Source organism: Prunus avium, chromosome 7, assembly GCF_965620075.1.
Source record: "Prunus avium chromosome 7, drPruAviu1.hap1.1, whole genome shotgun sequence".
Classification (NCBI taxonomy): Eukaryota; Viridiplantae; Streptophyta; class Magnoliopsida; order Rosales; family Rosaceae; genus Prunus; species Prunus avium.
This window is the reverse complement of record NC_142290.1, coordinates 19148504-19162718: the sequence shown is the minus strand read 5'-3', so window position 1 is coordinate 19162718 and position 14215 is coordinate 19148504.

Genomic DNA, 14215 nt, shown 5'->3' with positions numbered 1-14215 from the left:
TCAATCAATTTTAAGCTTTCGAGCGGAAGGTAGTGTAGGTAGTGTAGAGACGTAGAGAATAAACATAATTATTATGAGGAATTCAAACATACAAAGCCAAAACCAAGGATAATAATATAGAGAAATTAAATACGATATCAAACGTAGTATCATTAATATTCAACAAACTTACATAAAAGTAGGGAAGGCAGTAGTGCTTAACAGAAGCTTCGCAGAAGCAGCACTTGAAAACACTCAAAAACACTCCAAAACACTCAAAACACAAAGTTTATTTTCTGCTTGAGAGGCGATCTTTTTCGGTGCTTGCAAAGGAGGAGAAGCCCTTCATTTTTAAAGCCTCCTGGCTGTTGACGTGTCAATTAGAGGCAGAAGATCACAAAGCAGCCTACAGTAGAGCGGCATCTTCACTTTAATGATTCTGTCCGAACGTTCACGCAAGCGGCCAAAAAAGGAAAAAGGCGGACTCTTACAAAAGGCAAATAAAAACAGAGTAAAAGCAGGAACGTATTGCTTTTACCAGAAAAACGTAAAAGTAAAAAGCTTTATCACAAATTACAGTAAACACAAATTGTCTTCTTATCAGACATAATATTACTTGGGCCCACCATAAAGATCCGAATGGAGATCTGGATGAAAGTGGTCAAGCATGTCTTCATTAGCAAAAGGGTCCACCTCATCTTCAGGTTGAGTGGCGGAAGCTGATGCCATCGACTCGTCATCTAAATCCAGGATCTCGAGGACTTTCTTTTTCAAATCTTCTTTTGATGAAGAAGAGCCTGGCTGATCTATCAGCATCTGTAGCCTTTGCGAAACACTTAGACTGGCAGGAGAAGTGACCAAAGGCTGAGCAGCAACAGGATCAAAGGAGGGAATAATTGCTGGGGTAATCTTGACAGGAACTAAGTGGTCTCTTGTGAATTTATCCCACCAACGAATTAAGATGCTGCGGACTAAGTTAGGAATATAGGTCCATTCTTCATCAATGTCTTCCGAGATGACATATTCCCACTTTAATATCCAAGGTAGCTCATACATTATCATGAACCACATGAACAAAGTCCTTTGATCAGGATGATTCTTATTCCATTTACAAAATTTCATTTGAAAAGACTCCTTAATTTCAGGAGGAAGGTATTCCATAGTAGGACCCCAGATAAGGAAAAAGCTCTTGAACCAATTTGGGAGTTCTTTCAGAGCCCTAAGCTTAAATTGGATGAACCAAGTATGAGAATAGTTTTGATTTTGAAAACATAAGACATATTCCCATGCTTTTTTATAATCCCAGAAATTATATGAATATGGCCTAATTTCAGGATGGATAAATCTTTTAGCCCTTTCAGGGCTAGGACCCCATTCTTCCAAGGAAATAACATTTAGAATTTGGATTTTGGAAAAGGCTATTGTGTTGGTATTTTCACCCCTATGACGATGAACTATATTAACAGATTTAGTTTCAATTAGGAGAGTTTCATAGAATAGACGGGGCTTATTTAAGGGAGGAAGGTTATCCCTTAAATATTTTTCAGCTAGAAAATTTGGATGTTTGTCCAGATCATTCATTTCAATAATTGCTACAGACATATTCATATATTCACGGAATGGATTTTCAGCAATCTGCTTCTCCTTACCCTTATTATATGGAGAAGAAGTCATCAAGGGCTTTGGATCAGTCGGGGAAGACCTAGCAAGAGCTCCTGAAGAGCTCCTACTTGGAGTCATTTGTCTGGAACTCCTGGTTCGCACCCTGCAAAAATTCTCGAGTTAAGAAATCAGGGAGCGCATTAGTTTCACCTTTAATAAATTCAATATCAAAATCGAAAGCAGATAGTATTCCTTGCCATCTTGCGAAAATTTGTTTTGATGCTAAATTTTTTACATCTTTAAACAGAATGTCTTTTGCAGCCTTGCAATCCACTCTTATCAGGAATTTTTTATTTAAAAGATCACTTTCGAATTTAGAAACAGCATGGACTATGGCTAGCATTTCTTTCTTAACAGTAGAATAATTCTTTTGAGCCGGTTTCCAAACTCCAGAAGTGAATCTAACCAGTTGTTCTGAATTATTGACCTTCTGTTTTAGGATTCCTCCATACCCGATTTCTGAAGCATCTGTTTCTACTATTTTAAAGGCTTCGGGGTTGGCTAAGGCTAAGCAAGGAAGTTCTTTGACTTTAATTTTCAACCTTCTTACCGCTTTAGTGTGTTCTTCTGACCAGGGAGTTGGGTTCTTTTTCAACCTTTGGTATAACAATTTTGAATCTTGAGCCAAATCTTTATAAAAATCTTTTATATAATTAAGACTTCCTAAGAACCTTTGTAACTGTTGCTTGTCCCTTATCTCATCAGGGAATTTTTCAGCAAAGGATATTGCTCGATCAATAGGAACTATCAGTCCCTTATTAATATTGTGTCCCAAAAAACGAATCTTTGAAGAAAATAATTTCATTTTCTTTGCCGAAACCACTAATCCTGCATGCTTCACAACTTTCAAAAAGATATTCAGATGTTTAAAGTGTTGTTCTAAAGAATTAGAATAAACCAAAACATCATCAATATAAACAATGGTGAAAGCTGTGTAAGGATTAAATATATCATTCATAATATTTTGAAACTCAGAGGGAGCATTTTTTAGACCAAACGGTAAAACATTCCATTCGTAATGTCCGAAGGGGACATTAAAGGCTGTTTTGTACCTGTCTTTTTCTGCAATTTGAATCTGCCAATATCCCGATTTCATATCAAATTTAGAAAAAATTACTGCCTTATTCAATCTATCCAAAAGGTCCTTTTTATTAGGAATTGGATATCTAACCCATTTTAAGGCTTTATTAAGAGGTTTGTAGTTTATCACCAATCTAGGTACCCCTCTTTCTAATTCTGCTGCGTTTTCTACATAGAAGGCAGAACAGCTCCAGGGAGATGAGCTTTTCCTAATTAACTTTTTCCCTAATAAATCTTGAATTTCAGATTTACAAATTTCCATTAGCCTAGCATTCATTTGAATTGGCCTAGCTTTGGTTGGGATTTTCTTTTCATCAAAATCAGGCTCATACGGCAATTCCACTATGTGTCTTTTCCTATTCCAAAAAGCATTGGGTATTTCGGCACAAACTTGATTTTCAAACATCTTTTGGACTTCTTCTACCTTTTCTTTTACCCTATTGTCTTGCAGTTGTTCCTCTATTCTTTTGTACTGCAATTCTTCTTTCAGGTGATATAGATAACTTTCTTTCTTCTTTATCTTTTCTTGAATTTCATTAATATACTTATGCTTGGGTGGTTGAGAGAACCTAAAGACTATAGGTTGACCCTCTACCTCAGTTCTTATTCCCTCTTCAGAAACAGAGAAAGGATAAAGCATATTAATGAAAGGGGTTCCTAATATCAGGGACTGGTTTAATCCTTTCACCAAGACAAAAGGGGTTTCAAAGCAAATTCCTTGATTAAGTACAGCAGCGTTAGATAATTTAAACTGAATCCCCATCCTTTGACTATTGACTGCTGTGTGTAGGACTTGGGTAGTTTTCTGAAAATACCTCGTTGGTACAACACCTTCATTTATACAATTAAGATCGGCTCCAGTGTCTATCAGCCCTTCAACAGTAAACTTGTAGGTTTTATTAATAACAATAGTTATCATAGCATACCATTTTTGTGATATTACCTTATCTATGCTATTAATGAATCTCATAGTGTTAACTTGTTCTTCCTGTAGGGTTTCTCTTGTTACAGGTTCTATTTTCTCTTGAAATTCTTCCATTAGGTTTTCGAATTCTAATTGCTCAGATTTTTCTTCTGTATCTTTTTCTGAAAAAGGACGATAGAGTTCTAAAACTCTAACCCTATTTTTTAACTCTCTAAGTTCTTCTTTCACATCATGGACCTCGCACTGAAGGTCGTTGAGCGTAGGTTCCTTTTTATGAATTTTATCATTCATTCTGTTTACTATAGTCTTAAAACTATAGTTTTCAACTGGTTGTCTTACATTAGCTATGGCCGGTTGGGGATTATTTGGTCCGGTTCTAGCTAGCGAGATATAACTTTCCAAAGCTTCTCTCTTCTTTTCTGGATCTTCTATTTTATCAATTAAGTCTACTATTAGACTTTCTTCTTTTGTTAAGACACATATTCTCAGATCTTTAAATTGACAGGCGCACTCTTCCTCGCTACCTGAGCTAGTCTCAGTATCTGATTCAAACAATTCTTCATTTTCTAGTTGGGCTAGTTCGTCATCACTATCTTGTTCAGAACTAGATGAATTAAGCATTATTTGGCAAAGCTGTTGTTTAAGGTCTTCACTAATGCTTAGGTTACTGATTTTATCCTTCATTTTGCACTCAGATTTATAATGTCCTACTTTTCCACACTTATAGCATGTAGGGACAGCTCCTTTCTTTCCTTTACTAGCCTTTTTGCTAGTATCTCCTGTGTATTTCCTTTTTCTGAAAGTTCTATATGGCTTCTTGGGTTCAGACTTATATTTCTCGTATTTTTTAGTCTTACGCCCCCCAAATTTCTTTCCCTTCTTGTATGTTTTATGTGAATATGATTTTATTGGTTCAAAACCAAATTGTTCACAAAAGTCACCTAATTCCTTTTTTCCTAGGGCCTTTTGCTTATCAAGCTGTTTTCTTAATTTCATATCTGTGCAAAGAGCTAATCCTTCTGCGCAGATTTCAGAGGACAATTCCCCATAGGTGTAAGACCCATAAGGAATGACACCACCATTTTTCTCTTTAATTCTATTCCTAACCTTTTCAGCGAATAGAAGTGGCAATCCTGAAAGAAATTTCTCTTTCCAAAAGTCAGCATTACAGTCTTGCCTAGTGAACACCTTGGAGTAAAACACGTCCTTATACCACCTAAAATGGGACAAGGTAGGACACTTAAGGTTCATTAAGAGTTCTCTAGACCTGTCGTGCTGTAATTCTGTAGTTCCTACAAAATGTAGAGTAATTGTGTAAATTAGTGAATTTACCGCATCTTCCTGGTAAATGTTTTCACCTTTGATTAATCCAGTTACTGGGTCTTGTACATTCTGCTGACCAATAGCCACCTGGGCGTTCAGGATTTGGGCTCTTGCTGAGTCGCTTAGGTGGAAATCCCACCATCCTTTTAATTGACCTACAAAGCCTGCGATGATAGCTTCAGCCACCCTCTTATCTCCATTTCCTTTTATCTTAGAGGCTGTAGCGTACATCATCATATGTTTCATTGCATTAATGATCTGATATTCCGTTAGACCATCAATATTCCATTCTACTATGGAGCTTCCATCATACTGAGCGGAATTCCACATTCCATCTTCCTCAAACTGTAAATCTACTGGAGTGGGTCTGGGGTAGTAATTTCTTGTTTTAGCAGTTTGAGTGAATTTCTTTTCATTTGTTAACTTATTAATTTCAGGTCGTTCTTCCTTAAACATCGTTTCAAGGTCCTCTATTTCTCCTTCAGTGAGAACCGACACTTGAGGTCCTTTTCCTTTATCTGACAATTTTACTTCTGATAATTTCTTTGCCAGGATATCAACAAAATTTTCATCTTCTGACAATGTTCTTCCCATCTTAAAGTTTTTATTATCTAAAGGGGGAGGTGGTTTGAAGAACACCTGACTACTCATTTCCTTGATCCTTTTAGTTTCTGAGGGACCGGGGTCGGATTTCTGCTCCTTTACAGAAACAGACGTTTCAATCCTAGTGACTTGCTTTCCTAGAGACTGCAGAAACAGGTTGGTGTAATTATTCTGCTGAATAACTGCGCCTATATCCTCTTTACTTGCTGTGCGAAAATTATTGGCGCTATCATCAAGGAAAGTGGTTTCTTTGTAGGGAGCCGCTATCATATCTTTCTGTTTAATTACCATCTCGGGTGGATGTACGGCTTTTACTGATTTCCCATCTTTGGAAGTGTAAGTCGAGAATGGGCTTCCTATCATCTCTATATGGCTCCTATATTCAGGAATGTCATATTTCTGAGCACACCAATCTAACCACGTAAAAAAGAAACAATTGAATTTCTTTTCTTTCATAAAGGCGGTATGGGCTTTCCAGAGATGATTTTGCCTATGCTCCTGAAAGGCTGTTTCAAACCAGATTCTTTTATTAATATTTTCAATACTCAGATAATTTCTTTTTATCTTTTCGTGTTCTATTTCGAAGGATTTTAACATATTTATTTCAAATTCTACATCCGAGAAGGAAGGCTCGGGTTGAGGTGGATTCATCCTAATTCCTGGGTTTGGAAGGGTTTGCTCAAACCTGTAGGCTGGCCTTTGTGTCTGTTCCTGGGTTCTCCTAAGACCTGCCAAGATCATTCTGTCATGGTCTAGATCGTAAGCTATATCAGAGGAGGTGCTCGACCTATGGGGTTCTAGGTTGGATCTAGAGGGTGCTAGATCAATCCTAGAGGTACTCGACCTATGTGGTTCTAGGTTAGATCCAAAGGGCGCTAGATCAATCCTAGTTTTTCTAGCGTTGGAGAATTGTATTTCTACCTCTCCATCAGCGAATTGGGAGATCCGAGTAGGTTCTTGATTTTCAAGGGGCTTCTTTGGGACTATTTCATCCAAAATCCACTTTTCTGGTAGGGTTATATCACTCCACTTTATCATTTTTGGGACTGCTACGTTTGATTTTTCAAGGTTGGTTTGGAACAAGGTAGTTTCACCTTTGCTGTCTAAATCTTTAGCTTTGGGACAGACAGTGTTCATAACCTTATATGAAACCCTATAAATGATCGCTAGATTTTGGGATCCTGGGTCCATATCATAACCCTGAGTTTGAATATTTAATGTTAAAGCTTTTAAGACATTTACGTCGGAAAGTGCAACAGAAAAGTTTGGGAAACAGTTAAAGTATATCGGACCTTCCCCTAAGGTTGACTCAACTATTCCTAACAAGGAATCCGTGAACTTTCTATGTCTTCCATCTCTTACACAAAGCAAGATTGAACTGGGCAATCCTGTTCTGGTAAGTGGTTTCACCGCTACCTGCACCAATCCTATGTGCAAATAGTTATAATTTCTCTCCAGATGCTGGTCGATTTGACTCTGGGTGAATAGCTGAAAACTATCTTTTTTATCAATGACAGATATCGTTTTTTCAACAGTTTTTATTGCGTAATCAGATCTGAATTTGAAAGATCCTTTATAGTATATATCAGTGATGGGTACTCTAGGTATATCCCAGTTGCACAACTCCTTTTCTACGTCCCGCATGATTATTTCTTGAGAGTTTTTAACTCGTAGGGTTCTATGGCTAGGACTGTTACTAGAGCTTGCTTCTCCAGAAGAACGGATAGACAACATTCTCCTAAGGCTTGCCATTTTAAAATTCTGGATTTTATGCTTTCCTTTTGTTCTCCTCCTAATTCAAGGTTGCTAGTCCCTGCCTAGGTCTCTCAACGCCTTAGCTTAACGGGAAACGGCTAATGAGCCTATCTGACAGCTAGACAACTCGATGACTAGTGAGTAAAGGAAACTTGACAGAAAAACCAGAAGATTAAACCAACAACTTAGTTTGAACCTTAAACTTAACCACTCTTCTAGGGACTTTTGGCTCTGATACCAGGTACTGGCCCAGACTCTTAAGAGCAAAATTTTTCTCAATCAATTTTAAGCTTTCGAGCGGAAGGTAGTGTAGAGACGTAGAGAATAAACATAATTATTATGAGGAATTCAAACATACAAAGCCAAAACCAAGGATAATAATATAGAGAAATTAAATACGATATCAAACGTAGTATCATTAATATTCAACAAACTTACATAAAAGCAGGGAAGGCAGTAGTGCTTAACAGAAGCTTCGCAGAAGCAGCACTTGAAAACACTCAAAAACACTCCAAAACACTCAAAACACAAAGTTTATTTTCTGCTTGAGAGGCGATCTTTTTCGGTGCTTGCAAAGGAGGAGAAGCCCTTCATTTTTAAAGCCTCCTGGCTGTTGACGTGTCAATTAGAGGCAGAAGATCACAAAGCAGCCTACAGTAGAGCGGCATCTTCACTTTAATGATTCTGTCCGAACGTTCACGCAAGCGGCCAAAAAAGGAAAAAGGCGGACTCTTACAAAAGGCAAATAAAAACAGAGTAAAAGCAGGAACGTATTGCTTTTACCAGAAAAACGTAAAAGTAAAAAGCTTTATCACAAATTACAGTAAACACAAATTGTCTTCTTATCAGACATAATATTACTTGGGCCCACCATAAAGATCCGAATGGAGATCTGGATGAAAGTGGTCAAGCATGTCTTCATTAGCAAAAGGGTCCACCTCATCTTCAGGTTGAGTGGCGGAAGCTGATGCCATCGACTCGTCATCTAAATCCAGGATCTCGAGGACTTTCTTTTTCAAATCTTCTTTTGATGAAGAAGAGCCTGGCTGATCTATCAGCATCTGTAGCCTTTGCGAAACACTTAGACTGGCAGGAGAAGTGACCAAAGGCTGAGCAGCAACAGGATCAAAGGAGGGAATAATTGCTGGGGTAATCTTGACAGGAACTAAGTGGTCTCTTGTGAATTTATCCCACCAACGAATTAAGATGCTGCGGACTAAGTTAGGAATATAGGTCCATTCTTCATCAATGTCTTCCGAGATGACATATTCCCACTTTAATATCCAAGGTAGCTCATACATTATCATGAACCACATGAACAAAGTCCTTTGATCAGGATGATTCTTATTCCATTTACAAAATTTCATTTGAAAAGACTCCTTAATTTCAGGAGGAAGGTATTCCATTGTAGGACCCCAGATAAGGAAAAAGCTCTTGAACCAATTTGGGAGTTCTTTCAGAGCCCTAAGCTTAAATTGGATGAACCAAGTATGAGAATAGTTTTGATTTTGAAAACATAAGACATATTCCCATGCTTTTTTATAATCCCAGAAATTATATGAATATGGCCTAATTTCAGGATGGATAAATCTTTTAGCCCTTTCAGGGCTAGGACCCCATTCTTCCAAGGAAATAACATTTAGAATTTGGATTTTGGAAAAGGCTATTGTGTTGGTATTTTCACCCCTATGACGATGAACTATATTAACAGATTTAGTTTCAATTAGGAGAGTTTCATAGAATAGACGGGGCTTATTTAAGGGAGGAAGGTTATCCCTTAAATATTTTTCAGCTAGAAAATTTGGATGTTTGTCCAGATCATTCATTTCAATAATTGCTACAGACATATTCATATATTCACGGAATGGATTTTCAGCAATCTGCTTCTCCTTACCCTTATTATATGGAGAAGAAGTCATCAAGGGCTTTGGATCAGTCGGGGAAGACCTAGCAAGAGCTCCTGAAGAGCTCCTACTTGGAGTCATTTGTCTGGAACTCCTGGTTCGCACCCTGCAAAAATTCTCGAGTTAAGAAATCAGGGAGCGCATTAGTTTCACCTTTAATAAATTCAATATCAAAATCGAAAGCAGATAGTATTCCTTGCCATCTTGCGAAAATTTGTTTTGATGCTAAATTTTTTACATCTTTAAACAGAATGTCTTTTGCAGCCTTGCAATCCACTCTTATCAGGAATTTTTTATTTAAAAGATCACTTTCGAATTTAGAAACAGCATGGACTATGGCTAGCATTTCTTTCTTAACAGTAGAATAATTCTTTTGAGCCGGTTTCCAAACTCCAGAAGTGAATCTAACCAGTTGTTCTGAATTATTGACCTTCTGTTTTAGGATTCCTCCATACCCGATTTCTGAAGCATCTGTTTCTACTATTTTAAAGGCTTCGGGGTTGGCTAAGGCTAAGCAAGGAAGTTCTTTGACTTTAATTTTCAACCTTCTTACCGCTTTAGTGTGTTCTTCTGACCAGGGAGTTGGGTTCTTTTTCAACCTTTGGTATAACAATTTTGAATCTTGAGCCAAATCTTTATAAAAATCTTTTATATAATTAAGACTTCCTAAGAACCTTTGTAACTGTTGCTTGTCCCTTATCTCATCAGGGAATTTTTCAGCAAAGGATATTGCTCGATCAATAGGAACTATCAGTCCCTTATTAATATTGTGTCCCAAAAAACGAATCTTTGAAGAAAATAATTTCATTTTCTTTGCCGAAACCACTAATCCTGCATGCTTCACAACTTTCAAAAAGATATTCAGATGTTTAAAGTGTTGTTCTAAAGAATTAGAATAAACCAAAACATCATCAATATAAACAATGGTGAAAGCTGTGTAAGGATTAAATATATCATTCATAATATTTTGAAACTCAGAGGGAGCATTTTTTAGACCAAACGGTAAAACATTCCATTCGTAATGTCCGAAGGGGACATTAAAGGCTGTTTTGTACCTGTCTTTTTCTGCAATTTGAATCTGCCAATATCCCGATTTCATATCAAATTTAGAAAAAATTACTGCCTTATTCAATCTATCCAAAAGGTCCTTTTTATTAGGAATTGGATATCTAACCCATTTTAAGGCTTTATTAAGAGGTTTGTAGTTTATCACCAATCTAGGTACCCCTCTTTCTAATTCTGCTGCGTTTTCTACATAGAAGGCAGAACAGCTCCAGGGAGATGAGCTTTTCCTAATTAACTTTTTCCCTAATAAATCTTGAATTTCAGATTTACAAATTTCCATTAGCCTAGCATTCATTTGAATTGGCCTAGCTTTGGTTGGGATTTTCTTTTCATCAAAATCAGGCTCATACGGCAATTCCACTATGTGTCTTTTCCTATTCCAAAAAGCATTGGGTATTTCGGCACAAACTTGATTTTCAAACATCTTTTGGACTTCTTCTACCTTTTCTTTTACCCTATTGTCTTGCAGTTGTTCCTCTATTCTTTTGTACTGCAATTCTTCTTTCAGGTGATATAGATAACTTTCTTTCTTCTTTATCTTTTCTTGAATTTCATTAATATACTTATGCTTGGGTGGTTGAGAGAACCTAAAGACTATAGGTTGACCCTCTACCTCAGTTCTTATTCCCTCTTCAGAAACAGAGAAAGGATAAAGCATATTAATGAAAGGGGTTCCTAATATCAGGGACTGGTTTAATCCTTTCACCAAGACAAAAGGGGTTTCAAAGCAAATTCCTTGATTAAGTACAGCAGCGTTAGATAATTTAAACTGAATCCCCATCCTTTGACTATTGACTGCTGTGTGTAGGACTTGGGTAGTTTTCTGAAAATACCTCGTTGGTACAACACCTTCATTTATACAATTAAGATCGGCTCCAGTGTCTATCAGCCCTTCAACAGTAAACTTGTAGGTTTTATTAATAACAATAGTTATCATAGCATACCATTTTTGTGATATTACCTTATCTATGCTATTAATGAATCTCATAGTGTTAACTTGTTCTTCCTGTAGGGTTTCTCTTGTTACAGGTTCTATTTTCTCTTGAAATTCTTCCATTAGGTTTTCGAATTCTAATTGCTCAGATTTTTCTTCTGTATCTTTTTCTGAAAAAGGACGATAGAGTTCTAAAACTCTAACCCTATTTTTTAACTCTCTAAGTTCTTCTTTCACATCATGGACCTCGCACTGAAGGTCGTTGAGCGTAGGTTCCTTTTTATGAATTTTATCATTCATTCTGTTTACTATAGTCTTAAAACTATAGTTTTCAACTGGTTGTCTTACATTAGCTATGGCCGGTTGGGGATTATTTGGTCCGGTTCTAGCTAGCGAGATATAACTTTCCAAAGCTTCTCTCTTCTTTTCTGGATCTTCTATTTTATCAATTAAGTCTACTATTAGACTTTCTTCTTTTGTTAAGACACATATTCTCAGATCTTTAAATTGACAGGCGCACTCTTCCTCGCTACCTGAGCTAGTCTCAGTATCTGATTCAAACAATTCTTCATTTTCTAGTTGGGCTAGTTCGTCATCACTATCTTGTTCAGAACTAGATGAATTAAGCATTATTTGGCAAAGCTGTTGTTTAAGGTCTTCACTAATGCTTAGGTTACTGATTTTATCCTTCATTTTGCACTCAGATTTATAATGTCCTACTTTTCCACACTTATAGCATGTAGGGACAGCTCCTTTCTTTCCTTTACTAGCCTTTTTGCTAGTATCTCCTGTGTATTTCCTTTTTCTGAAAGTTCTATATGGCTTCTTGGGTTCAGACTTATATTTCTCGTATTTTTTAGTCTTACGCCCCCCAAATTTCTTTCCCTTCTTGTATGTTTTATGTGAATATGATTTTATTGGTTCAAAACCAAATTGTTCACAAAAGTCACCTAATTCCTTTTTTCCTAGGGCCTTTTGCTTATCAAGCTGTTTTCTTAATTTCATATCTGTGCAAAGAGCTAATCCTTCTGCGCAGATTTCAGAGGACAATTCCCCATAGGTGTAAGACCCATAAGGAATGACACCACCATTTTTCTCTTTAATTCTATTCCTAACCTTTTCAGCGAATAGAAGTGGCAATCCTGAAAGAAATTTCTCTTTCCAAAAGTCAGCATTACAGTCTTGCCTAGTGAACACCTTGGAGTAAAACACGTCCTTATACCACCTAAAATGGGACAAGGTAGGACACTTAAGGTTCATTAAGAGTTCTCTAGACCTGTCGTGCTGTAATTCTGTAGTTCCTACAAAATGTAGAGTAATTGTGTAAATTAGTGAATTTACCGCATCTTCCTGGTAAATGTTTTCACCTTTGATTAATCCAGTTACTGGGTCTTGTACATTCTGCTGACCAATAGCCACCTGGGCGTTCAGGATTTGGGCTCTTGCTGAGTCGCTTAGGTGGAAATCCCACCATCCTTTTAATTGACCTACAAAGCCTGCGATGATAGCTTCAGCCACCCTCTTATCTCCATTTCCTTTTATCTTAGAGGCTGTAGCGTACATCATCATATGTTTCATTGCATTAATGATCTGATATTCCGTTAGACCATCAATATTCCATTCTACTATGGAGCTTCCATCATACTGAGCGGAATTCCACATTCCATCTTCCTCAAACTGTAAATCTACTGGAGTGGGTCTGGGGTAGTAATTTCTTGTTTTAGCAGTTTGAGTGAATTTCTTTTCATTTGTTAACTTATTAATTTCAGGTCGTTCTTCCTTAAACATCGTTTCAAGGTCCTCTATTTCTCCTTCAGTGAGAACCGACACTTGAGGTCCTTTTCCTTTATCTGACAATTTTACTTCTGATAATTTCTTTGCCAGGATATCAACAAAATTTTCATCTTCTGACAATGTTCTTCCCATCTTAAAGTTTTTATTATCTAAAGGGGGAGGTGGTTTGAAGAACACCTGACTACTCATTTCCTTGATCCTTTTAGTTTCTGAGGGACCGGGGTCGGATTTCTGCTCCTTTACAGAAACAGACGTTTCAATCCTAGTGACTTGCTTTCCTAGAGACTGCAGAAACAGGTTGGTGTAATTATTCTGCTGAATAACTGCGCCTATATCCTCTTTACTTGCTGTGCGAAAATTATTGGCGCTATCATCAAGGAAAGTGGTTTCTTTGTAGGGAGCCGCTATCATATCTTTCTGTTTAATTACCATCTCGGGTGGATGTACGGCTTTTACTGATTTCCCATCTTTGGAAGTGTAAGTCGAGAATGGGCTTCCTATCATCTCTATATGGCTCCTATATTCAGGAATGTCATATTTCTGAGCACACCAATCTAACCACGTAAAAAAGAAACAATTGAATTTCTTTTCTTTCATAAAGGCGGTATGGGCTTTCCAGAGATGATTTTGCCTATGCTCCTGAAAGGCTGTTTCAAACCAGATTCTTTTATTAATATTTTCAATACTCAGATAATTTCTTTTTATCTTTTCGTGTTCTATTTCGAAGGATTTTAACATATTTATTTCAAATTCTACATCCGAGAAGGAAGGCTCGGGTTGAGGTGGATTCATCCTAATTCCTGGGTTTGGAAGGGTTTGCTCAAACCTGTAGGCTGGCCTTTGTGTCTGTTCCTGGGTTCTCCTAAGACCTGCCAAGATCATTCTGTCATGGTCTAGATCGTAAGCTATATCAGAGGAGGTGCTCGACCTATGGGGTTCTAGGTTGGATCTAGAGGGTGCTAGATCAATCCTAGAGGTACTCGACCTATGTGGTTCTAGGTTAGATCCAAAGGGCGCTAGATCAATCCTAGTTTTTCTAGCGTTGGAGAATTGTATTTCTACCTCTCCATCAGCGAATTGGGAGATCCGAGTAGGTTCTTGATTTTCAAGGGGCTTCTTTGGGACTATTTCATCCAAAATCCACTTTTCTGGTAGGGTTATATCACTCCACTTTATCATTTTTGGGACTGC